The sequence below is a fragment of the Bubalus bubalis genome, chromosome 6 (genome assembly GCF_019923935.1).
Source record: "Bubalus bubalis isolate 160015118507 breed Murrah chromosome 6, NDDB_SH_1, whole genome shotgun sequence".
Taxonomy (NCBI): Eukaryota; Metazoa; Chordata; class Mammalia; order Artiodactyla; family Bovidae; genus Bubalus; species Bubalus bubalis.
Window position 1 is genome coordinate 98,839,292 of NC_059162.1, and position 23,993 is coordinate 98,863,284.

Here is a 23,993-nt window from a genome sequence, read left to right on the forward strand (position 1 = left end):
ATGGAGATAAATATGAAAAAATGAGAGTGAGAGACTAGAGGATAAATCTTCATCCCTTGCTCTTCTTTCTATATCTGATCTCCATAACTTTTTGCAGGGCCCACCCAAGGTGTATCCTCCACAGTTAATTAACTCTGGAGGCCTAGGTTTGAGCTCTGCCTTCACCTTCACCTTCCCCAAGGTGGGTGGGGAGATCCTCCCAGACCAAGTTAGGTACTCAGGAGGGGTCAGCCACAATCAGGAACAGTCAGCAACCCAGAACCCACTGTACCATGAGTGTCTCTGCACTGAGCCCCTCCAGAGCCGTGGGCAGTGTCTCTGGGCTCCTGCAGGTGGTCTTTCTGCTCAGCCTGGTTCTGCTTCTGCTCAAGGCGGTACAGTTCTACCTGCGCAAACAGTGGCTGCTCAAAGTATTTCATCAGTTCCCGTCTCCTCCTTCCCACTGGCTCTGTGGGCACAGCTTGAAGGTAGGATGGAGCAGGATGGAGGAGTGAGAGGAAAGGGAGGGCCAGGGCTCTAGGGGATGGGCATGGTCAGTTAGTCCATGGGACAAAGCCTTGCTATGTGACCAGCACGTGACCTCACAAAAGAACCCAGCTAACCTCTCAGGTCTTGGCTACTCACCCTGACCAGGGAGCTCACTCCTCCCGGGACCTGTGCTGGTGTCCACAGATCTGTCAGACACTCTTCCTTAGGGAGATCTCAGGCTGTCCTGGCAGCCCTGCCTTTTGAGGACAACGACTATACCTTCCTGAGTCTCCCCACTCTCCAGGCTGAGCACCTTCAGCTGTCCTCAGAGAACAGGCTTCCAGATGCTTCCCTGCCCATTCCTCAGTCCCACCCACCCTGCCTGGTCCTGAGCTTGCCTGGGAGCACAGATGTCAGTCTGATGGATCAGCCCTGTTGGTTCACTGTGTGTGGAGACAACAGACAGGAATCTAAGATGGTGTTAGGTCACAGGAAATGAGGCTCACCTACTCGGTGGTGGTGAAATCAGGTGTCGGACAAAACCAGCTTCATTTCCTTGAGGCTGAGGGATTTTTCAAGGCTGATGATTTTAATGCAAAAACTAGTAGCTGAATTGCATGAGCGAGATTTCCAGGATGGTGCCAGGTAAGGAGTACTGGCAATTGAGTTGCAACATTAAACAGAATCTGTTTACCTCTCAGCTCCCACCCTCCAAACCCCTGGACTGTGAGCTCTATGGGGCTGAGGATATGATTCCCATCCTGTTCCCTAGTACCCAGCACAGAGCCTGACACAAAGGAATGCTAGGCCCAGGTTATGTGGAGTGACAGAAAGGAGCTGCTTGCTTGCTGGTGAGGGACAGTGCCTACCAGGGAGTTCTGTTAGCCCTGATTGGAGAGGATGGCAAGAACAAGATGAGGGGACACATGGAGAGGGGCTCATTAATGGCGGTCAGCTGAACAAATCTTAGGAGGGAGGATATTGCAGACAGCTGAAGCTTCTATTTCTCAAAGAAGGAAGCCAAGCAATTTTCAGCAGAGTAGAGCCAAAGACAGAGGAAATAATATCATCTCCAGATCAGATCAGATCAGTCGTTCAGTCATGTCCGACTCTTTGTGACCCCATGAATCACAGCACACCAGGCCTCCCTGTTCATCACCAACTCCTGGAGTTCACCCAGACTCATGTCCATCGAGTCAGTGATGCCATCCTGCCATCTCATCCTCTGTCGTCCCCTTCTCCTCCTGCCCCCAATCCCTCCCAGCATCAGAGTCTTTTCCAATGAGTCAACTCTTTGCATGAGGTGGCCAAAGTACTGGAGTTTCAGCTTCAGCATCATTCCTTCCAAAGAAATCCCAGGGCTGATCTCCTTCAGAATGGACTGGTTGGATCTCCTTGCAGTCCAAGGGACTCTCAAGAGTCTTCTCCAACACCACAATTCAAAAGCATCAATTCTTCGGCGCTCAGCCTTCTTCACAGTCCAACTCTCACATCCATACATGACCACAGGAAAAACCATAGCGTTGACTAGATGAACCTTTGTTGGCAAAGTAATGTCTCTGCTTTTGAATATGCTATGTAGGTTTGTCATAACTTTCCTTCCAAGGAGTAAGTGTCTTAATTTCATGGCTGCAGTCACCATCTGCAGTGATTTTGGAGCCCAGAAAAATAAAGTCTGACGCTGTTTCCACTGTTTCCCTATCTATTTCCCATGAAGTGATGGAACCGGATGCCATGATCTTCGTTTTCTGAATGTTGAGTTTTAAGCCAACTTTTTCACTCTCCTCTTTCACTTTCATCAAGAGGGTTTTTAGTTCCTCTTCACTTTCTGCCATAAGGGTGGTGTCATCTGCATATCTGAGGTTATTGATATTTCTCCCAGCAATCTTGATTCCAGCTTGTGTTTCTTCCAATCCAGCATTTCTCATGATGTACTCTGCATATAAGTTAAATAAACAGAGTGACAATATACAGCCTTGACGTACTCCTTTTCCTATTTGGAACCAGTCTGTTGTTCCATGTCCAGTTCTAACTGTTGCTTCCTGACCTGCATATAGGTTTCTCAAGAGGCAGATCAGGTGGTCTGGTATTCCCATCTCTTTCAGAATTTTCCACAGTTTATTGTGATCCACACAGTCAAAGGCTTTGGCATAGTCAATAAAGCAGAAATAGATGTTTTTCTGGAACTCTCTTGCTTTTCCCATGATCCAGCAGATGTTGGCAATTTGATCTCTGGTTCCTCTGCCTTTTCTAAAACCAGCTTGAACATCAGGAAGTTCATGGTTCACATATTGCTAAAGCCTGGCTTGCAGAATTTTGAGCATTACTTTACTAGTGTGTGAGATGAGTGCAATTGTGCGGTAGTTTGAGCATTCTTTGGCATTGCCATTCTTTGGGATTGGAATGAAAACTGACCTTTTCCATTCCTGTGGCCACTGTTGAGTTTTCCAAATTTGCTGGCATATTGAGTGCAGCACTTTCACAGCATCATCTTTAAGGACTTGGAATAGTTCAACTGGAATTCCATCACCTCCACTAGCTTTGTTCGTAGTGATGCTTTCAAGGCCCACTTGACTTCACATTCCAGGATGTCTGGCTCTAGGTGAGTGATCACACCATCGTGATTATCTGGGTCGTGAAGATCTTTTTTGTACAGTTCTTCTGTGTATTCTTGCCACCTCTTCTTAATATCTTCTGCTTCTGTTAGGCCCATACCATTTCTGTCCTTTATCGAGCCCATCTTTGCATAAAATGTTCCCTTGGTATCTATGATTTTCTTGAAGAGATCTCTAGTCTTTCCTATTCTGTTGTTTTCCTCTATTTTTTTTTGCACTGATCGCTGAAGAAGGCTTTCTTATCTCTTCTTGCTATTCTTTGGAACTCTGCATTCAGATGTTTATATCTTTCCTTTTCTCCTTTGCTTTTCACTTCTCTTCTTTTCACAGCTATTTGTAAGCCCTCCTCAGACAGCCATTTTGCTTTTTTGCATTTCTTTTCCATGGGGATGGCCTTGATCCCTGTCTCCTGTACAATGTCACGAACCTCATTCCATAGTTCATGAGGCACTCTATCAGATCTAGGCCCTTAAATCTATTTCTCACTTCCACTGTATAATCATAAGGGATTTGATTTAGGTCATACCTGAATGGTCTAGTGGTTTTCCCTACTTTCTTCAATTTAACTCTGAATTTGGCAATAAGGAGTTCATGGTCTGAGCCATGTCCTGGTCTTGTTTTTGCTGACTGTATAGAGCTTCTCCATCTTTGGCTGCAAAGAATATAATCAATCTGATTTTGATGTGACCATCTGGTGATGTCCATGTGTAGAGTTTTCTCTTGTGTTGTTGGAAGAGGGTGTTTGTTATGACCAGTGCATTTTCTTGGCAAAACTCTATTAGTCTCTGCCCTGCTTCATTCCATATTCCAAGGCCAAATTTGCCTGTTACTCCAGGTGTTTCTTGACTTCCTACTTTTGCATTCCAGTCCTCTATAATGAAAAGGATATCTTTTTTGGGTGTTAGTTCCAAAAGGTCTTGTAGGTCTTCATAGAACCATTCAACTTCAGCTTCTTCAGCATTACTGGTTGGGGCATAGACTTGGATTACTGTGATATTGAATGGTTTGCCTTGGAAATGAACAGAGATCATTCTGTCATTTTTGAGATTGTATGTCGACGTTCACTCTTGCCATCTCTTGTTTGACCACTTCCAGTTTGCCTTGATTCATGGACCTGGCATTCAAGGTTCCTATGCAATATTGCTCTTTACAGCATCGGACCTTGCTTCTATCACCAGTCACATCCACAGCTGGGTATTCTTTTTGCTTTGGCTCCACCCCTTCATTCTTTCTGGAGTTATTTCTCCACTGATCTCCAGTAGCATATTGGGCACCTACTGACCTGGGGAGTTTCTCTTTCAGTATCCTATCATTTTGCCTTTTCATACTGTTCATGGGGTTCTCAAGGCAAGAATACTGAAGTGGTTTGCCATTCCCTTCTCCAGTGGACCACGTTCTGTCAGATCTCTCCACCATGACCCGCCTGTCTTGGGTTGCCCCATGGGCATGGCTTAGTTTCATTGAGTTAGACAAGGCTGTGGTCCTAGTGTGATTAGATTGACTAGTTTTCTGTGAGTATGGTTTCAGTGTGTTTGCCCTCTGATGCCCTCTTGCAACACCTACTGTCTTACTTGGGTTTCTCTTACCTTGGGCATGGGGTATCTCTTCACGGCTGCTCCAGCAAAGCGCAGCCATTGCTCCTTACTTTAGACGAGGGGTATCTCCTCACCACCGCCCTTCCTGACCTTCAATGTGGGATAGCTCCTCTAGGCCCTTCTGCACCAGCGCAGCCACGGCCCCTTGGATGTGGGGTTGGTCCTCACGGCCACCGCCCCAGGCCTCGGGCGTGTGGTTGGTCCTCCCAGCCGCCGCCCCTGGCCTCGGGCTTAGGGGCGTGGGGTAGCTCCTCCAGCCCACCGCCCCTGGCCTCGGGCTTAGGGGCGTGGGGTAGCCCTTCCCGGCCGCCGCCCCGACCTCGGAAGTGGAGTAACTCCTCTCGTTGCCACCCCTGACCTCGGACGCAGGGTAGCTCCTCTCAGCCATTCCTGTGCCGTCGCAGTCTGGTACTCTCGGCCGCTGCCCCTGACCTTGGACGTAGGGTAACTCCTCTTGGCTGGTGCAAAAATGCAGTCTCTCAGCGTGTCCAACTCTTTTGCAACCCCATGGACTGTAGATTTCCAGGCTCCTCTGTCCATGAGATTTTTCAGGAAAGAATACCAGAGAGATAACCAAAACTCAGTTTGTTTATACAAGTTGTTGTACTAAAGACTTCCCACTTATTTATTGGTTCAGGGAAATTGTTACCTTTTGTTTGATGCAGTTGTCACCTTTCTGAGCTAGGATTTGATATAAGGAACAACTGAAATTTCCTCCGGTGACTTTCTCGTCATACTAATGGTCACTTGATGATACATAGTTTCAGTAGTAGATAGTTTAACTAATATTCCTCAGGGTGTTGAATCATCTCTCAACTTCTGCTGGTCTAACAGATATTGCTTCCCTCTTTTTTACATTTGTTCTGATTCTATCTGACACTTGCAACCAGAATTTTGTATTAAACTCACTCATCTCTCCTACATGTACTCATTCCTTCTTCATGAAGTTATTGTCCATTGAAACTTTGAAAAGTGAGGCATAATCCCTATGAACATACTCTATGCTGGCTCTGAAAACACGGGGATGAGAGAGATTAAAGGGAAGTTTGTCAACATGTTACTCATTGAATTGAGTCTATGGCCGTACCACCCTGAACATGACTGATCTCATATGATCTCAGAAGCTAAGCAGAGTCAGGCCTGATTAGTACTTGGATGGGAGGACATTGAGTTGAAATGTGACAATATAGGCACCTAAGGAGCCTTGGGAACCCTGGAGAGGGACATCTTGGGGTCAACAGGTTTCTGTTTAAATGGAGCTCACTTGGGTATATATCCTTCACCTGGGTATATATCCTTTACATGGGTTTCCTCATTCTTCAGTGAGACAGAATCAAGTAATAATCTCTCCCTTATACAGGTTTGCCTTGAATATTACCTATTGGGTTGGCCAAAAAGTTCCTTTGGGGTTTTTTCTACCGTCTTTTTTTTTTTTTAATTTTATTTAATTTTAAACTTTTCAATATTGTATTGGTTTTGCCAAACATCGAAATGAATCTGCCACAGGTATACCTGTGTTCCCCATCCTGAACCCTCCTCCCTCCTCCCTCCCCATACCATCCCTCTGGGTCGTCCCAGTGCACCAGCCCCAAGCATCCAGTATCGTGCATCGAACCTGGACTGGCGACTTGTTCCATATATGATATTATACGTATTTCAATGCCATTCTCCCATCTTATGGAAAACTCGAACGAACTTTTCGGCCAATCCTATACTTGTAATAGGGCTTTATAGGTGGTGCTAGTGGTAAAGAACCTGCCTGCCAATGCAATAGATGGAAGAGATGTGGGTTCAATTCCTGGGTCAGGAAGATCCCCTGGAGGAGGGCATGACAGCCCACTTCAGTATTCTTGCCTGGAAAATCCTGTTGACAGAGAAGCCGGCAGACTCCAGTCCATAAAGTCACAAAAAGTCGGGCATGACTGAAGCGACTTAGCACACATACATGCATACTTCTAATAATGTGTAAGTCCTCAGTTGGTTAGTCGTGTCTGTCTCTTTGGACTGTAGCCCACCAGGCTCCTCTGTCCATGGAATTCTCCAGGCAAGGATTCTGAAGTGGGTTGCCATTTCCTTCTCCAGGGGATCTTCCCAACCCAGGGATGGAAGCCACATCCCTAGCATCTCTTGCATTCATTGGTAGATTCTTTACCACTAGTGCCACCTGGGAAGCCCCAATAGTGTATAAGGCCAGCCACAAAGTACCACTAACTGGATGGCTGAAACAAAACAATTTAGCATCTCACAGTTTTAGAGACAGGAGCTGAAAATCAAGTTGGCTTATTTCTTCAGCAGGTGTGCAGGAAGCACCTGTTCCAGGACTCTCTCCTGGTAAAGATGGTAAATCATATCTTTTCCATATGTCTCTTTACTTCATCTTCTTTCTCTGAATGTCTGTCTCTGTGTCTGCATTTTCCCTGTTATAATTGGATTTGGGTATACCTGACCTGCCTTTTGAGAAACCTATATGCAGGTCAGGAAGCAATAGTTAGAACTGGACATGGAACAACAGACTGGTTCCAAATAGGAAAAGGAGTACGTCAAGGTTGTATATTGTCACCCTGCTTATGTAACTTATATGCAGAGTACATCATGAGAAACACTGGGCTGGAAGAAGCACAAGCTGGAATCAAGATTGTCGGGAGAAATATCAATAACCTCAGATATGCAGATGACACCACCCTTATGGCAGAAAGTGAAGAGGAACTAAAAAGCCTCTTGATGAAAGTGAAAGAGGAGAGTGAAAAAGTTGGCTTAAAGCTCAACATTCAGAAAACGAAGATCATGGCATCTGGTCCCATCCCTTCATGGGAAATAGATGGGGAAACAGTGGAAACAGTGTCAGACTTTATTTTTCTGGGCTCCAAAATCACTGCAGATGGTGATTGCAGCCATGAAATTAAAAGACACTTACTCCTTGGAAGAAAAGTTATGACCAACCTAGATAGCATATTCAAAAGCAGAGACATTACTTTGCCGACAAAGGTCTGTCTAGTCAAGGCTATGGTTTTTCCTGTGGTCATGTATGGATGTGAGAGTTGGACTGTGAAGAAAGCTGAGTGCCGGATGCTTTTGAACTGTGGTGTTGGAGAAGACTCTTGAGAGTTCCTTGGACTGTAAGGAGATCCAACCAGTCCATTCTGAAGGAGATCAGCCCTGGGATTTCTTTGGAGGGAATGATGCTGAAGCTGAAACTCCAGTACTTTGGCCACCTCATGCGAAGAGTTGACTCATTGGAAAAGACTCTGATGCTGGGAGGGATTGGGGGCAGGAAGAGAAGGGGACGACAGAGGATGAGATGGCTGGATGGCATCACTGACTCAATGGATGTGAGTCTGGGTGAACTCCAGGAGTTGGTGATGGACAGGGAGGCCTGGTGTGCTGTGATTCATGGGGTCCCAAAGAGTCGGACACGACTGAGTGACTGAACTGAACCGAACTGAACTGAATGACCTCACTTAAACTTAATTTATTGTTGTTATTCAGTCACTTAGTCATGTCCAACTCTTTGTGATCCCATAGACTGCAGTATGCCAGGCTTCCCTGTCCTTCACTATCTCCCGGAGTTTGCTCAGACTCATGTCCATTGAGTCAGTGATGCCATCCAACCATCTTATCCTCTGTTGCACTCTTCTCCTCCTGCCCTCAATCTTTCCTGGGATCAGGGTCTTTTCCAATGAATCAATTCTTCACATAAAGTGGCCAAAATATTAGAGCTTCATCTTCAGCATCAGTCCTTCCAATGAATATTCAAGGTTGATTTCCTTTAGGATTGACTGGTTTGATCTCCTTGCTGTCCAAGAGACTCTCAACAGTCTTCTCCAGCACAGGTTAACCAGTAATTCCAATGTAAGTCTGTGAAAAACATTGGTACACCATGGAGTCCATTATTAAACATTTATCAAGCATCTACTATGTGTAAGATTCTAAAGGCAGTTCTGGGTGAGGCCCTAGAAAGGATCCATCTGGAAGCCAGGATTGGGCCTTAGACCAAGTCTCTGCAAGAGAGAAGGAATCACGATCAGATCCCAGCTTCTCAGAAGCAATTCCAAAATCCTAAATAGCTGCTGATAGATCCAGAACTATCTCCATGTTGCTCTCCTGTCGCCAGCATCGCTCCCATCACTGATCCTAAATGGGACACTTTACTGATTGATCTTGCTCTCTGTTACAGAACTCAAAGGAAAAGGAGCTAGAAGAGCTACTGAAAAGGGCAGAGGAATTCCCCTATGCCTATACTTGCTGGATGTGGGGGGACAATGTTCACCTTGTTGTCTATGACCCTGACTACATGAAGGTGGTCCTGAGGAGATCTGGTGAGTACAAAACATGATCCCAGCTGGAGTCTCTTTTCCATCTGTGTACATCCTCCTGGGTCTGAAATTCCAGAAGAGACTGGCAGTTCAGTCATCAATATCCGAACTCACTACCATCCAATCATCCAGCCCATATTCCAGTACAAGAACAACATTGTTCACTTACCCTAAACTTGAAACAGCTGGTTGAGGCTGTGTATTTTCCTTATTTCTTCTTTAACCCTATTTAGATAATGTTTATGTAAATAGACCCAGATCTAAAAGACAATTTTTTTTAATCTACTCTGACTTACATTTGCCTATCCTGGATCATAGCATAGCTATACCATCATTTTTGCAGGAAAATCACAGGTTTCTGTCTTACCTCGTGGCATTAAACAGAGCCTATATTTCTTGCCCATTCACTGTGTTAGTCTGGCGGGTGTTCAGCTGCTGGAAAACTGAGTCTGCCTTCCTAGACCAACAGTGATGATCAGGATAGAGAGAGTCAGGGATGGGAGGCAAGTGGAAGGTGGCTTGAGACAGACTGCCATCTGACAAGCATCAGGAAGAGAAGGCAACCAATGGTCTGGGGGCTGCTTGCCTTGCTTGGTCCATAAGTCTCCTGTTATGCTTTCCTTACCTTTCAGATCCTAAGTCTGAAGATATCTACAGATTCTTGGCTCCCTGGATTGGTATGTACATCTAAACTAGTACTCTGTTACATTCCCAGTTAGGTTTACCAAGAGTTGACTTTCTGACTCACAGAGAACAACAGGTGCCAAGCACCCTGTCATAATCCTCAACTCCGAATCAAGCCTCATTTCTTTTCTTTCAATAAAACCCTCATCCTTCATAATGGTGCGGAGAGCCCTCCTGAAGTTCAGCCTCTTCCACATCGCTTCTCAGTCCTTTCCAATGTTTGCAGCGTGACTTCTAGATAAGTCCTTTATGGCCTGTCACCCTACCTTTATTGACCTCTATCTCACTACTGTCGTAATCAAATCCTATGGACAGATATATTGGACATTCACATTCCTGAAATATACTATATATATATATATATATATATATACACACATACACACACACACACACATATAAAATATGGCCTTTTCTACCTTCGTCCATGATGTGCCTTCTCCTGACACCCTCAGTTCCCAAGTTGTACCCAGTTGCCCCTCTGATCCAGGCTCCCCGACCCCCATACACACCCATATGTGGTTCAGGGACAGGTTTGCTGCTGTTGGAGGAGCAGACATGGTTCCAGCACCAGCAGATGCTGACCCCAGCCTTCCACTATGACATCCTGAAGCCTTACCTGGGTCTCATGGCTGACTCTGTCCAAGGGATGCTGGTGAGTTCATCCCTGGTCAGCTGTACCTGCTCACATCCAGCACAGCTGGCAAAGTCCACTCTCAGATACTTGTGTCCATCACACATCAATCAGACACAGCCTCCCAGAATGATATATTCAGAACTTAATATGAGATAGCCCTCTCCAAACCTGGGTTGGACAGAGGAGCATGCAGGCATCAGCTTGGATACACAATTTGCTCCTCAACAAGAGAAAACAGAGCCTTGGTGTATTCAGGGTTTACTCTTCTCCCATCTCCACATCTTCAACACAGTGGAATAGAGCAGGGGTCATGCCCCTCGAAAGCAGCCCAAGCTGCCCCTGGCTGGCCTGGGCAATGACAACTTCAGGGGTAGGGTAGACATCCCAGGATGCCACTCAGGTAGACTCTGGTATGGGGCTCAGGAGTTCTGCATGGAGTTGAGCTCTTCATGGGAGAAAATGGGACAAAGTCTACATTCACAGACCTGAGTCCTGTTGCATGACCACCAATTAGGATTTTGATTTCTCACCAACTGGTCTCAGCTAATGCTTAATGAATGAAAGGAAAGGACGTCTCTGATGTCCCTTTCTTGAGGGGACAGGTACTATACTCTTATGCTCTTATCTTGCCTTGAGAAATTTGCTTACCAGTCTTGGACATCACCTGATCAGGTCCAATATCAGAACACAAAATATTCCCCCTATGTCTCCTGACAAACTATGCATTTTGGCCTTCAAAAAGTTGTTTGTCATCATAAATTGCTTACAAAATTCAGAACTAATTCAGAATATTATGAGAGAATATGAATAATTATATAGTAAAGATTCTGAGGAAATAAGCATCACTTTACACATGCCTGTGTGTTACAGCCCCCAGCTGCTAAGACATAACCACTTAGAAACTGAGGAAATCTCGTCTGATGGTGTAGAGACAGAAAGAAAGCCTGGCCTTGGCAGCACAGGGCTTCTGGGGGAGCAGAGCAAGGTCCATGTTACCGTCCCTCCACAGGACAAGTGGGAGGAGCTCGTCAGCCAAGACTCACATCTGGAGATCCTTGGAGGCATCTCCTTGATGACCCTGGACACCTTCATGAAGTGTGTCTTCAGCCATCAGGGCAGCGTCAGGAATGACAGGTCAGTGACAGCCTTTCAAGAGCATGGTCCTGTTCTCACCAGCTGGGGAGGACTTACCTGAGAGGCAGGAAGAGCAGCAGGGATGCTTATCAGCACAAAAAGTAACATTCTGCAGAGAGACATGGACCACCATCAAGTCCCTGATCACAACAAAGGGAGAAGCCTGGGCCCTCAGGATACTTGTAAATACTGAGGGTTTCAGAGGCTAAGGCAGAAATGGCAATGCTTCAGTGCTGCCTGTGCCCACTGACTGAGGAATCCTCCACCCAGAGATCCACTCCCTCTCCAGGTCAGAGGTTCCCTCAACTCCAGTCTCTTCTGCACCCTCTCCCTTCAGGAACTCCCAGACCTACATCCAGGCCATTAGGAACCTCAACAATATGTTTTTTTCCCAAGTGAGGAATGTTTTCTACCAGAACGACCTCATCTACAGGCTGACCCCTGAAGACCGCTAGAACCACAAGGCCTGCCAGCTCACCCATCAACACACAGCTTCTCCTCCTCATGGGCTGCTCCCTCACCTTCATTAGGCTCATGTGAAAGGGCCTGACCTTGACCTTTCAGGCAGAGTCCAGACTCCTGCTTCCTCTTCAGGAGCTGGCACACATGCACCTGCTGCAGGGACTGGGAACCCAGAGGTCGGGGTGTCAGGTGTTGAACAGGGAGTTACAGGAGTCACCAGGCTGGTGATGACTGAGTGAGACCCCCCTTCCCAGCAGCATTCAGGCAGAGCCTCCTTGGGCTGTGTTACTGTGGGAATTGCTGCCTAGAGTAGATGATGCTGGAGCTCTCAGTCCAGACATGCTCACCCAGTCCCACCCACCTCATCCACCTGGCACCCAGACTGGACCTGAGGGGCAGATGGAGCTATGGTGGGGCTGCATATGGGCCCCCAGAGTCCTCAGCTCTGGCTGGAACCACTGTTCTGGGACAGATGCAGTGATTGAGAAGAGGAAGGCTTGCCTGCAGAAGGAGGGAGAGCTGGAGAAGGTGAGGAGCAGGAGGCACTTGGACTTCCTGGACATCCTTCTCTTTGCCAGAGTGAGTGTGGGCAGGAAAGGCCTGAGCCTTTGGGCAGAAGCACACAGGAAGGGCAGACCCTGCACTCTGGCCCTGCCTCCACAGATGGAGAATGGAAGCAGCTTGTCTGACGAGGACCTCCGTGCTGAAGTGGAGACGTTCATGTTTGGGGGCCTGACACCACAGCCAACAGCATCTCCTGGATCCTCTATGCTCTAGCCTCCCACCCTGAGCATCAGCAGAGGTGTCTGGAAGAGATCCAGAGCCTCCTGGGAGATGGCGCCTCCATCACCTGGTGAGCGTCCAGGAGATGGAAGAGCCCTGTCCCACCTGAGCTAGAGAGAATCCCTGCTTGTCCTGTCCTGCCTGCCCTCAGATGGGCTTCCTTTCAGGGGCGACCTGGACCAGATGCCCTATACCACCATGTGCATCAAGGAGGCCATGAGACTATCCACCAGTGCCAATCACTAGCAGAAATCTTAGCAAGCCCATCACCTTCCCTGATGGATGCTCCTTACCTGCAGGTGCGAACTTCACCTCACCACTCACCTAGGCACTCTGTAGGACCACGTGGTAGACCAGAAATCCACATGTGCTTTCTCAGTTGTGGGATAACATGACTATTGTATCTACCTTAAGGTAATTATTTACTCTGTAGTTAGGATAAGGTGTGTGAAATGCTGGACACAGAACTTGAACACAGCAAAAGCTCAGTGGGCAAATGCTCACTCCTGAATGTGGTCTTGTAATGGTGCTTAAAATTCTAATTCCTTGAGAAGTGAAGGCTTCAGAGAAAAGCAGACAGAAGCAGGGGGAGGCGTGGTTCTTCCATATGGTGTCTAAGTAAAGGAGGGAGCTCAGAGACTCCACTGTCATGGGTCAGATGGTTCAGTCTCTGAGGAGCCCTCTGATGGATGGCAGAGAACAGCTGATGATGAGGTCTGAGAGCCCTGCCACAGCTGGAGGCCACCCACTGGCTCACTTCACAGTGGGTCTGAATCCCAGCACTGTTTCCTCCTAGTTGTGGGGTCATAGACCCAACCCTTAACCTCTCTGATGTTCAGGTACTTCATCTGTACCTGAGGTTATGAGCGCCTTCCTTGAGGGCTGTGTGAGGGTTGAGTTAATTCACACTCCCCAAGGGTCAGGATGGCACTTGATAAATGTAAGTTGTCATATGATTTGGTCCCAAAGGTAAGTCTCTAATTCTTTTTTTCTTTTTAACTTTTTATTTTATATTGGAGTATAGCTGATTGACAATGTGATAGTTTCAGGTTGATAGCAAATAGACTCAGTCATACATATATATGTATCCATTCTCCCCAAAACTCCCATCCCACCAAGGCTGCCATGTAACATTGAACAGAGTTCCCTGTATAAGCCTTCTTTTACATGGTTACCTACTCCTAATCTGTGCTCACGTGCTTTGTCATGCCCAGCCCACCTGTCTTGCAAGAGCATCATTTCATTCAGAGTGATGGAGGGTGGTTCTCATGGTGGCTCCCAGGATTTTTTTTTTTTTTTTTTTAGTGGAGCTGCTAAACCAGCCCTAGAATTTCTCTCTCTCAACATCATTAAGATGAAAATAAGATAAACTTCCCATTGTTTAAGCTATTGCTACTTTTTCTTTCCGTCTCATACACCTGAACTTATTTTTATTATTTTTTTAATTTTATTTTTTTATTTATTTTAATTGGAGGCTAATTACTTTACAATATTATATTGGTTTTGCCATACATCAACATGAATCCACCACGGGTGTACACGTGTTCCCAATCCTGACCCCTCTCCCACCTCCCTCCCCATACCATCCCTCTGGGTCATCCCAGTGCACCAGCCCCAAGCATCCAGTACCATGCATCAAAACTGGACTGGCGATTTGTTTCATGTATGGTATTATACATGTTTCAATGCCATTCTCCCAAATCATCCCACCCTCATCCTCTCCCACAGAGTCCAAAAGACTGTTCTCTACATCTGTGTCTCTTTTGCTGTCTCGCATACAGGGTTATCATTACCATCTTTTTAAATTTCATATATATGCATTAGTATACTGTATTGGCGTTTTTCTTTCTGGCTTACTTCACTCTGTATAATAAGCTCCAGTTTCATCCACCTCATTAGAACTGATTCAAATGTATTCTTTTTAATGGCTGAGTAATACTCCATTGTGTATATGTACCACAGCTTTTTTATCCATTCATCTGCTGATGGACATCTAGGTTGCTTCCATGTCCTGGCTATTATAAACAGTGCTGCGATGAACATTGGGGTACACGTGTCTCTTTGATTCTGGTTTCCTTGGTGTGTATGCCCGGCAGTGGGATTGCTGGGTTGTATGGCAGTTCTATTTCCAGTTTTTTAAGGAATCTCCACACTGTTCTCCATAGTGGCTGTACTAGTTTGCATTCCCACCAACAGTGTAAGAGGGTTCCCTTTTCTCCACATCCTCTCCAGCATTTATTGCTTGTAGACTTTTGGATTGCAGCCATTCTGACTGGTGTGAAATGGTACCTCATTGTGGTTTTGATTTGCATTTCTCTGATAATGAGTGATGTTGAGCATCTTTTCATGTGTTTGTTAGCCATCTGTATGTCTTCTTTGGAGAAATGTCTATTTAGTTCTTTGGCCCATTTTTTGATTGGGTCATTTATTTTTCTGGAATTGAGCTGCAGGAGTTGCTTGTATGTTTTTGAGATTACTTGTTTGCCAGTTGCTTCATTTGCTATTATTTTCTCCCATTCTGAAGGTTGTCTTTTCACCTTGCTTAGAGTTTCTTTTGTTGTGCAGAAGCTTTTAATTTTAATTAGATCCCATTAGTTTATTTTTGCTTTTATTTCCAATATTCTGGGAGATGGGTCATAGAGGATCCTGCTGTGATTTATGTCAGAGAGTGTTTTGCCTATGTTCTCCTCTAAGAGTTTTATAGTTTCTGGTCTTATGTTTAGATCTTTAATCCATTTTGAGTTCATTTTTGTGTATGGTGTTAGAAAGTGTTCTAGTTTCATTCTTTTACAAGTGGTTGACCAGTTTTCCCAGCACCACTTGGTAAAGAGATTGTCTTTTCTCCATTGTACATTCTTGCCTCCTTTGTCAAAGATAAGGTGTCCATAGGTGCGTGGATTTATCTCTGGGCCTTCTATTTTGTTCCATTGATCTATATTTCTGTCTTTGTGCCAGTACCATACTGTCTTGATCCCTGTGGCTTTGTAGTAGAGCCTGAAGTCAGGCAGGTTGATTCCTCCAGTTCCATTCTTCTTTCTCAAGATTGCTTTGGCTATTCGAGGTTTTTTGTATTTACATACAAATTGTGAAATTATTTGTTCTAGCTCTGTGAAGAATACCATTGGTAGCTTGATAGGGATTGCATTGAATCCATAGATTGCTTTGGGTAGTATACTCATTTTCACTATATTGATTCATCAGATCCATGAACATGGATGGTATATTTCTCCATCTATTAGTGTCCTCTTTGATTTCTTTCACCAGTGTTTTATAGTTTTCTATATATAGGTCTTTAGTTTCTTTAGGTAGATATATTCCTAAGTATTTTATTCTTTATGTTGCAATGGTGAATGGGATTGTTTCCTTAATTTCTCTTTCTATTTTCTCATTATTAGTGTATAGGAATGCAAGGGATTTCTATCTGTTGATTTTATATCCTGCAACTTTACTATATTCATCGATTAGCTCTAGTAATTTTCTGGTGGAGTCTTTAGGGTTTTCTATGTAGAGGATCATGTCATCTGCAAACAGTGAGAGTTTTACTTCTTCTTTTCCAATTTGGATTCCTTTTATTTCTTTTTCTGCTCTAATTGCTGTGGCCAAAACTTCAAAATCTATGTTGAATAGTAGTGGTGAGAGTGGGCACCCTTGTCTTGTTCCTGACTTTAGGGGAAATGCTTTCAATTTTTCACCATTGAGGAAAATGTTTGCTACGGGTTTGTCATATATAGCTTTTATTATGTTGAGGCATGTTCTTTCTATTCTTGCTTTCTGGAGAGTTTTTATTATAAATGGATGTTGAATTTTGTCAAAGGCTTTCTCTGCATCTATTGAGATAATCACATGGCTTTTATTTTTCAATTTGTTAATGTGGTTTATTACATTGATTTATTTGCAGATATTGAAGAATCCTTGCATCCCTGGGATAAAGCCCACTTGGTCATGGTGTATGATCTTTTTAATGTGTTGTTGGATTCTGATTGCTAGAATTTTGTTAAGGATTTTTGCATCTATGTTCATCCGTGGTATTGGCCTGTAGTTTCCTTTTTTCGTGGCATCTTTGTCAGGTTTTGGTATTAGGGTGATGGTGGCCTCATAGAATGAGTTTGGAAGTTTACCTTCCTCTGCAATTTTCTGGAAGAGTTTGAGTAGGACAGGTGTTAGCTCTTCTCTAAATTTTTGGTAGAATTCAGCTGTGAAGCCCTCTGGACATGGGCTTTTGTTTGCTGAAAGATTTTTGATTACCGTTTCAATTTCCGTGCTTGTGATGTGTCTGTTAAGATTTTATATTTCTTCCTGATCGAGTTTTGGAAAGTTGTACTTTTCTAAGAATTTGTCCATTTCTTCCACGTTGTCCATTTTATTGGCATATAATTACTGATAGTAGTCTCTTATGATCCTTTGTATTTGTGTGTTGTCTGTTGTGATCTCTCCATTTTCATTTCTAATTTTATTGATTTGAGTTTTCTCCTTTTGTTTCTTGATGAGTCTGGCTAATGGTTTGTCAATTTTATTTATCCTTTCAAAGAACCAGCTTTTGGTTTTGTTGATTTTTGCTATGGTTTCTTTTGTTTCTTTTGCATTTATTTCTGCCCTAATTTTTAAGATGTCTTTCCTTCTACCAACCCTGGGGCTCTTCATTTCTTCCTTTTCTAGTTGCTTTAGGTATAGAGTTAGGTTATTTATTTGACTTTTTTCTTGTTTCTTAAGGTATTCCTGTATTGCTATGAACTTTCCCCTTAGGACTGCTTTTACCGTGTCCCACAGGTTTTGGGTTGTTGTGTTTTCATTTTCATTCATTTCTATGCATATTTTGATTTCTTTTTTTATTTCTTCTGTGATTTGTTGGTTATTCAGCAGCGTGTTTTTCAGCCTTCATATGTTGGAATTTTTAATAGTCTTTCTCCTGTAATTGAGATCTAATCTTACTGCATTCTGGTCAGAAAAGATGCTTGGAATGATTTCAATTTTTTTGAATTTACCAAGGCTAGATTTATGGCCCAGGATGTGATCTATCCTGGAGAAGGTTCTGTGTGTGCTTGAGAAAAAGGTGAAATTCATTGTTTTGGGGTGAAATGTCCTATAGATATCAATTAGGTCTAACTGGTCTATTGTATCACTTAAAGTTTGTGTTTCTTTGTTAATTTTCTGTTTAGTTGATCTATCCATAGGTGTGAGTGGGGTATTAAAGTCTCCCACTATTATTGTGTTATCGTTAATTTCCCCTTTCATACTTGTTAGCATTTGTCTTACATATTGTGGTGCTCCTATGTTGGGTGCATATATATTTATAATTGTTATATCTTCTTCTTGGATTGATCCTTTGATCATTATGTAATGTCCTTCTTTGCCTCTTTTCACAGCCTTTGTTTTAAAGTCTATTTTATCTGATATGAGTATTGCTACTCCTGCTTTCTTTTGATCTCTATTTCATGGAATATCTTTTTCCAGCCCTTCACTTTCAGTCTGTATGTGTCCCCTGTTTTGAGGTGGGTCTCTTGTAGACAACATATATAGGGGTCTTGTTTTTGTATCCATTCAGCCAGTCTTTGTCTTTTGGTTGGGGCATTCAACCCATTTATGTTTAAGGTAATTATTGATAAGTATGATCCCATTGCCATTTACTTTATTGTTTTGGGTTCGAGTTTATACACCCTTTCTGTATTTCCTGTCTGGAGAATATCCTTTAGCATTTGTTGGAGAGCTGGTTTGGTGGTGCAGAATTCTCTCAGCTTTTGCTTGTCTGTAAAGCTTTTGATTTCTCCTTCATACTTGAATGAGATCCTTGCTGGGTACAGTAATCTGGGCTGTAGGTTGTTTTCTTTCGTCACTTTAAGTATGTCTTGGCATTCCCTCCTGGCCTGAAGAGTTTCTATTGAAAGATCAGCTGTTATCCTTAGGGGAATCCCCTTGTGTGTTATTTGTTGTTTTTCCCTTGCTACTTTTAATATTTGTTCTTTGTGCTTGATCTTTGTTAATTTGATTAATATGTGTCTTGGGGTGTTTCGCCTTGGGTTTATCCTGTTTGGGACTCTCTGGGTTTCTTGCACTTGGGTGATTATTTCCTTCCCCATTTTAGGGAAGTTTTCAACTATTATCTCCTCAAGTATTTTCTCATGGTCTTTCTTTTTGTCTTCTTCTTCTGGGACTCCTATGATTCGAATGTTGGAGCATTTAATATTGTCCTGGAGGTCTCTGAGATTGTCTTCATTTCTTTTAATTCGTTTTTCTTTTATCCTCTCTGATTCATTTATTTCTACCTTCTACTTCTACTTCACTAATCATATCTTCTGCCTCCGTTATTGTACTATTTGTTGCCTCCAGAGTGTTTTTTATCTCATTTATTGCATTATTCATTATATATTAACTCTTTTTTATTTCTTCTAGGTCCTTGTTAAACCTTTCTTGCATCTTCTCAATCCTTGTCTCCAGGCTATTTATCTGTGATTCCATTTTTATTTCAAGATTTTGGATCATTTTCACTATCATTATTCGGAATTCTTTATCAGATAGATTCCCTATCTCTTCCTCTTTGGTTTGGTGGGCATTTATCCTGTTCCTTTACCTGCTGGGTATTCCTCTGTCTCTTCATCTTGTTTATATTGCTGAGTTTGGGGTGGCCTTTCTGTATTCTGGCAGTTTGTGGAGTTCTCTTTATTATGGAGTTTCCTCGCTGTGGGTGGGGTTGTATGGGTGGCTTGTCAAGGTTTCTTGGTTAGGGAAGCTTATGTCAGTGTTCTGGTGGGTGGAGCTGGATTTCTTCTTTCTGGAGTGCAATGAAGTGTCTAGTAACGAGTTATGAGATGTCAATGGTTTTGGAGTAAGTTTGGGCAGCCTGTATATTGAAGCTCAGGGCTGTGTTCCTGTGTTGCTGGAGAATTTGAGTAGTATGTCTTGCTCTGGAACTTGTTGGCCCTTGGGTGGTGCTTGGTTTCAGTGTAGGAATGGAGGCGTTTGATGAGCTCCTATCAATTAATGTTCCCTGGAGTCAGGAGTTCTCTGATGTTCTCAGGATTTGGACTTAAGCCTCCTGCTTCTTGTTTTCAGTCTTATTTTTACAGTAGTCTCAAGACTTCTCCTTCTATACAGCACCGTTGATAAAACATCTCCTTTTGAAGACAATGGGCTGCTTTTCTGGGTGCCTGATGTCCTCTGCTGGCATTCAGAAGTTGTTCTGTGGAATTTACTCAGCGTTTAAATGTTCTTTTGATGAATTTGTGGGGGAGAAAGTGGTCTCCCCGTCCTTTTCCTCTGCCATCTTAGGACTGCCTCCTCAGCTCCCAGGATTTTTGTGCTGACACCTGCCCCCTGCTCCATGGGGACCATCAGGCTTTTCTCTCTCCTCCCTTCCCTGCAGGAATCAAAGTTGCCCTCTCCTTTTATGGACTTCACCACAACCCAAAGGTGTGGCTGAATCCAGAGGTGCAATGGCCATGGAAGAAGGGGATGGGATGCTGTCTCCACACCAACCCCTCCTCCTGCTCCTGCTCTGAGAGTCTTGTCCCCTGGTGGATTGGTCAAGAAGTTTGAACCCACCTGTCCTGGCCCTGGTGCTCTCTCTGCAGGTGTTTGAACCATCTCGGTTTGCACTGGGCTCTAATCAACACAGCCATGCTTTCCTGCCCTTCTCAGGAGGATCCAGGTGAGGCCTCTGTACTTGGGACAGTGGGTGTCATTGGGTGCCACTCTATGTGTGTGACTGTCTACATTTACATGTGATGCATGTAGTTGTGCCTTTTTTGTTGGTGAGTTAGGATAGACATGTGTGTCTTTTGTCCAAAAGACAAATGGCTATTAGGGCAGACCACAGACTACCCACAGCTCTTTCTCAATGGCTGGCAACATTTTAGTGTTGTTTAAGCGTTTAGTGTATTGTAATGTTTTCCTCACTGTAAGAACATGATAATGCTACACAGTGAGAATTAACTAATTAAATATTAAATTTCAGGTCATCCATTTCAATTGTCAAAATTTAAAGGGTGGATTTTTTTTTATTCTACATCTTCTCAGTTACACCTTTTCTACTTACATCCTCATTCTCCATCCAGTTGAATCTTGCGTAGTTAGCATGTTTCCATTTTCAGATGCCCTACCTGTCTCAACTATTGAAGCCATACACTGGAAAAGTTATGGCAGCCTTTCAAGGAAGTTTGATACCAGTGTGTGTCACTTTGTCTTGCGGTCTGTCCAAAAGACATCTTGACAGCATACTAATGTCTGAAACACATGACATTTTCTCTGGTTGTCAAAACTTTTCCTGTGATCTGGGAATTTTTTTCATGATTCTATACTTTGAATCCAATAGTCCAAGCTGACAAAAGTATAGAAAGGAGACAGTCAAGTGCTTTCGAGAGAAAAATCCACTAATTTGAATAGGACACATGCATTTTAAAAGTTCCTGGCATGTAAAATATAGAGCATACTTGAAAGAGCTGTGAGCTGGGCAAAAGCACTCTCTATCAGCTGCTGGGAAAATCCTCCCAGGATGCTAGAATCCTGCCCTGAAATACTAGCTTCCATAAACTTTGAGCTTCTTAGTGGAAACAAGTTTTTTTTCCTGAATCTACAATTCTGTGAAATTTTCAGTTAGTGAATCAACCTTCCCAGAACAGGTTTGAGTCAAACTGTCTTCCAGAATTTGCTCTAGGATTTGGTTTGTGCCAGGATCCAGTCCTTCCTTGTAGACATGTCTACATGTCCTGTGGCTGCCATTCAAGAATAAGAAGTACTAGGCAGCTCGATTCCTAGGTCAGAATTAATATTTACTTTTACTCCATCTTTTAAAAACTCAATTAACTTTATTTAAATACAAAACTATTGAGCCTGTCTCTGTATGTTGAATCCTGGGCTAGGAGTTGGGGACACTGAGACAAAAGACTTTGTCCCTGACTTCAAGAGCTCACCATCAAGAAACAAATACTCTGGCAATTCCCTGGTAGTCTCATGGTTAGAATTCTGTGTTTTCACTGCAAAGGGTCCAGATTCAATCCTTGGTTGGGGAACTAAAACCCCATGAGCCACATGGCATGGTCAAACAAACAAACAAAAACAAACCAAAAAAACCCTCTATTCAAGACAGATGTCATTCCTTCTTTCTTTCTTTTCACTCACTCACTCATTCATTCATTGAGCAGACTGTGGAAGGTTCCATGTTCCTGGCACTGTCCTGGGAGAGGACACAAGTGATGTGTCCTTGGGTTAACACTAATGGTACTTGGGGTCCAGGGAAGAAGAGTGTTGTCAGCAGAGGGGTGAGGACAGGTGTTCACTGGATTGAGCCTTGAGCCTGTGGCTGAAAGAGGTGTGGGGAAGGGATCTTAAGAGGAGCTGAGTGAGGAAGAGAAGATGGACAGACCCCAGATGAGTAAGGAACAAGCCACAGAGGGTTATGATGCAGCTGAAGCACTGGGAATTGTCCTGCCTGTGATGGGGAACATAGAAGGCCTGGAGATGCTGTGGCTTTAGAAGAGGAAGAAGTAGGGAGACCAAAAAGGACAGCTGAGGCGCCCAAGGGATGGTTAGGGGGTCATTTCTGGATTAGAATGAGAAGGTTTCAGAGGCACATTGACTGAGGAGCTGAGGGGACACAGGAGGCCAGTTCATCAACTGGGAGGCAAATGGTCCAGCAGGTTCAGGGTCACTAACCTGTGACCTCTCCAGGAAACCTCCCTGTTGCCATTTAGACTTCCTTAGACAATCCTGTCTTGTCCTGTCTGGAGATTCAGGTCCCTGTGTTTACCCATGTATGACAAGGACCTGAGAGTATGGCCTACCCCACCCCTTACACTGCCCTGCCTGACCTGAAACCAGAAACTGCCTGTGGGCCAGTGAACAAAGTTCTAATTCACATTTCCTGATTCACTTGACTTGACTCTGTGACTTAAGAGTGCTGACCCTCACCAACAGGATTTTCTGGTGAGAGAAGAAGTAGGAGTTAGGAGTCCTTAGAGAGGTGGGCTTTGTCAAAGGTCACAGGGAGAGGGTGGACCAAGGCTTGGGTGGCAAGTTTAGTGTGACTCGTAAGAAAGGGATCAGGGCTTGGCCACCTGGAAGACAGCTCTGAATATCCTGTTTCTGGTCAGTGGCCAATGCCTACCCAGCTCAGAACAGGATTTGAGACCACTTCTCATTTCATTTTCCCTCCCGGGCCCAGGAAGTGCATCGGGAAGCAGTTTGTCATGAATGAGATGAAGGTGGCCATGGCCCTGACCTTGCTTCATTTTGAGCTGTCACTGGATCCCTCCAGGGTTCCCTGCCTCACACCAGAAATTGTGTTGAAGTCCAAGAACGGGATCCACCTGCATCTCAGGAGTCTCACTTAAGATCTGCAAGGACAAGGACAAGTTCTGAGGGACTCTTTCCTGCCATCCTATCTTCATATTGTTCTCCTCTGCCTGCCTTTCTGCCGACTTCCCTCTTTCCACCTGCTTGGCAGCCAGTTGATCTCATCTGTCTCCTGCTCATCAGACTCTCTCACCCATTCTCAGGCTTCTTCTTTTTTGTTCCCTTCTCCTACTCACCTGTATCTCTGACTGTCCACCTAACTCTTCATCACCTGCCCTGCTCCAGCCTGTATGCCTTCTCCCTGTCTTTGTTTCCTTTCTGCCTGTCTGCCCTGTATTAGTTTCTTCTTCCTGCTACTAGAATTTACCATATATGTAGTGACATATAACAACACAAAATTGTAATCTTATAGTTTAGGAGATCACAAATCTGAAATTGATTTAACTCAGCCACAACCAAGGTGTTGAGGAACTCAAGGGAGAATCTCTTTGTGTATCCTCAGCTTCTAGAACTTCGCTCTTTGGCTCTTCATTGAGTGGATTAAGCTCCCTAAGATTATGAAGGGAATCTCCTTTTCTTACATTCAATTGATTGTAAATGTTAACTATATCTTCAAAATCTTCACAACAACAGCTAGACTTTGGTTTAATTGATTACCTGGATCTACAGCCTATTTAAATTGACACATAAAAGCAGACAATACATCCCTCCCCTTCCACCTGGCATTCCTATATATCCCCTTAAACTATACTTAATCTGCAAATAAAGTCATACTTCTGCCAACGATCCTGTGTATAATTGAAAGATGCTTTGACATTGTACAGGAGACAGGGATCAAGACCATTCCCATAGAAAAGAAATGCAAAAAAGCAAAATGGCTGTCTGGGGAGGCCTTACAAATAGCTGTGAAAAGAAGAGAAGTGAAAAGCAAAGGAGAAAAGGAAAGATATAAACATCTGAATGCAGAGTTCCAAAGAATAGCAAGAAGAGATAAGAAAGCCTTCTTCAGCGATCAATG

The 23,993-nt window shown here is 44.0% G+C and overlaps 1 pseudogene; it reads left to right on the forward strand.

The window, feature by feature from the left end:
• The first annotated feature begins 272 nt into the window (after window positions 1-272).
• On the forward strand, window positions 273-23,759 carry LOC102412441 (annotated as a pseudogene).
• Window positions 23,760-23,993: the final 234 nt, after the last annotated feature.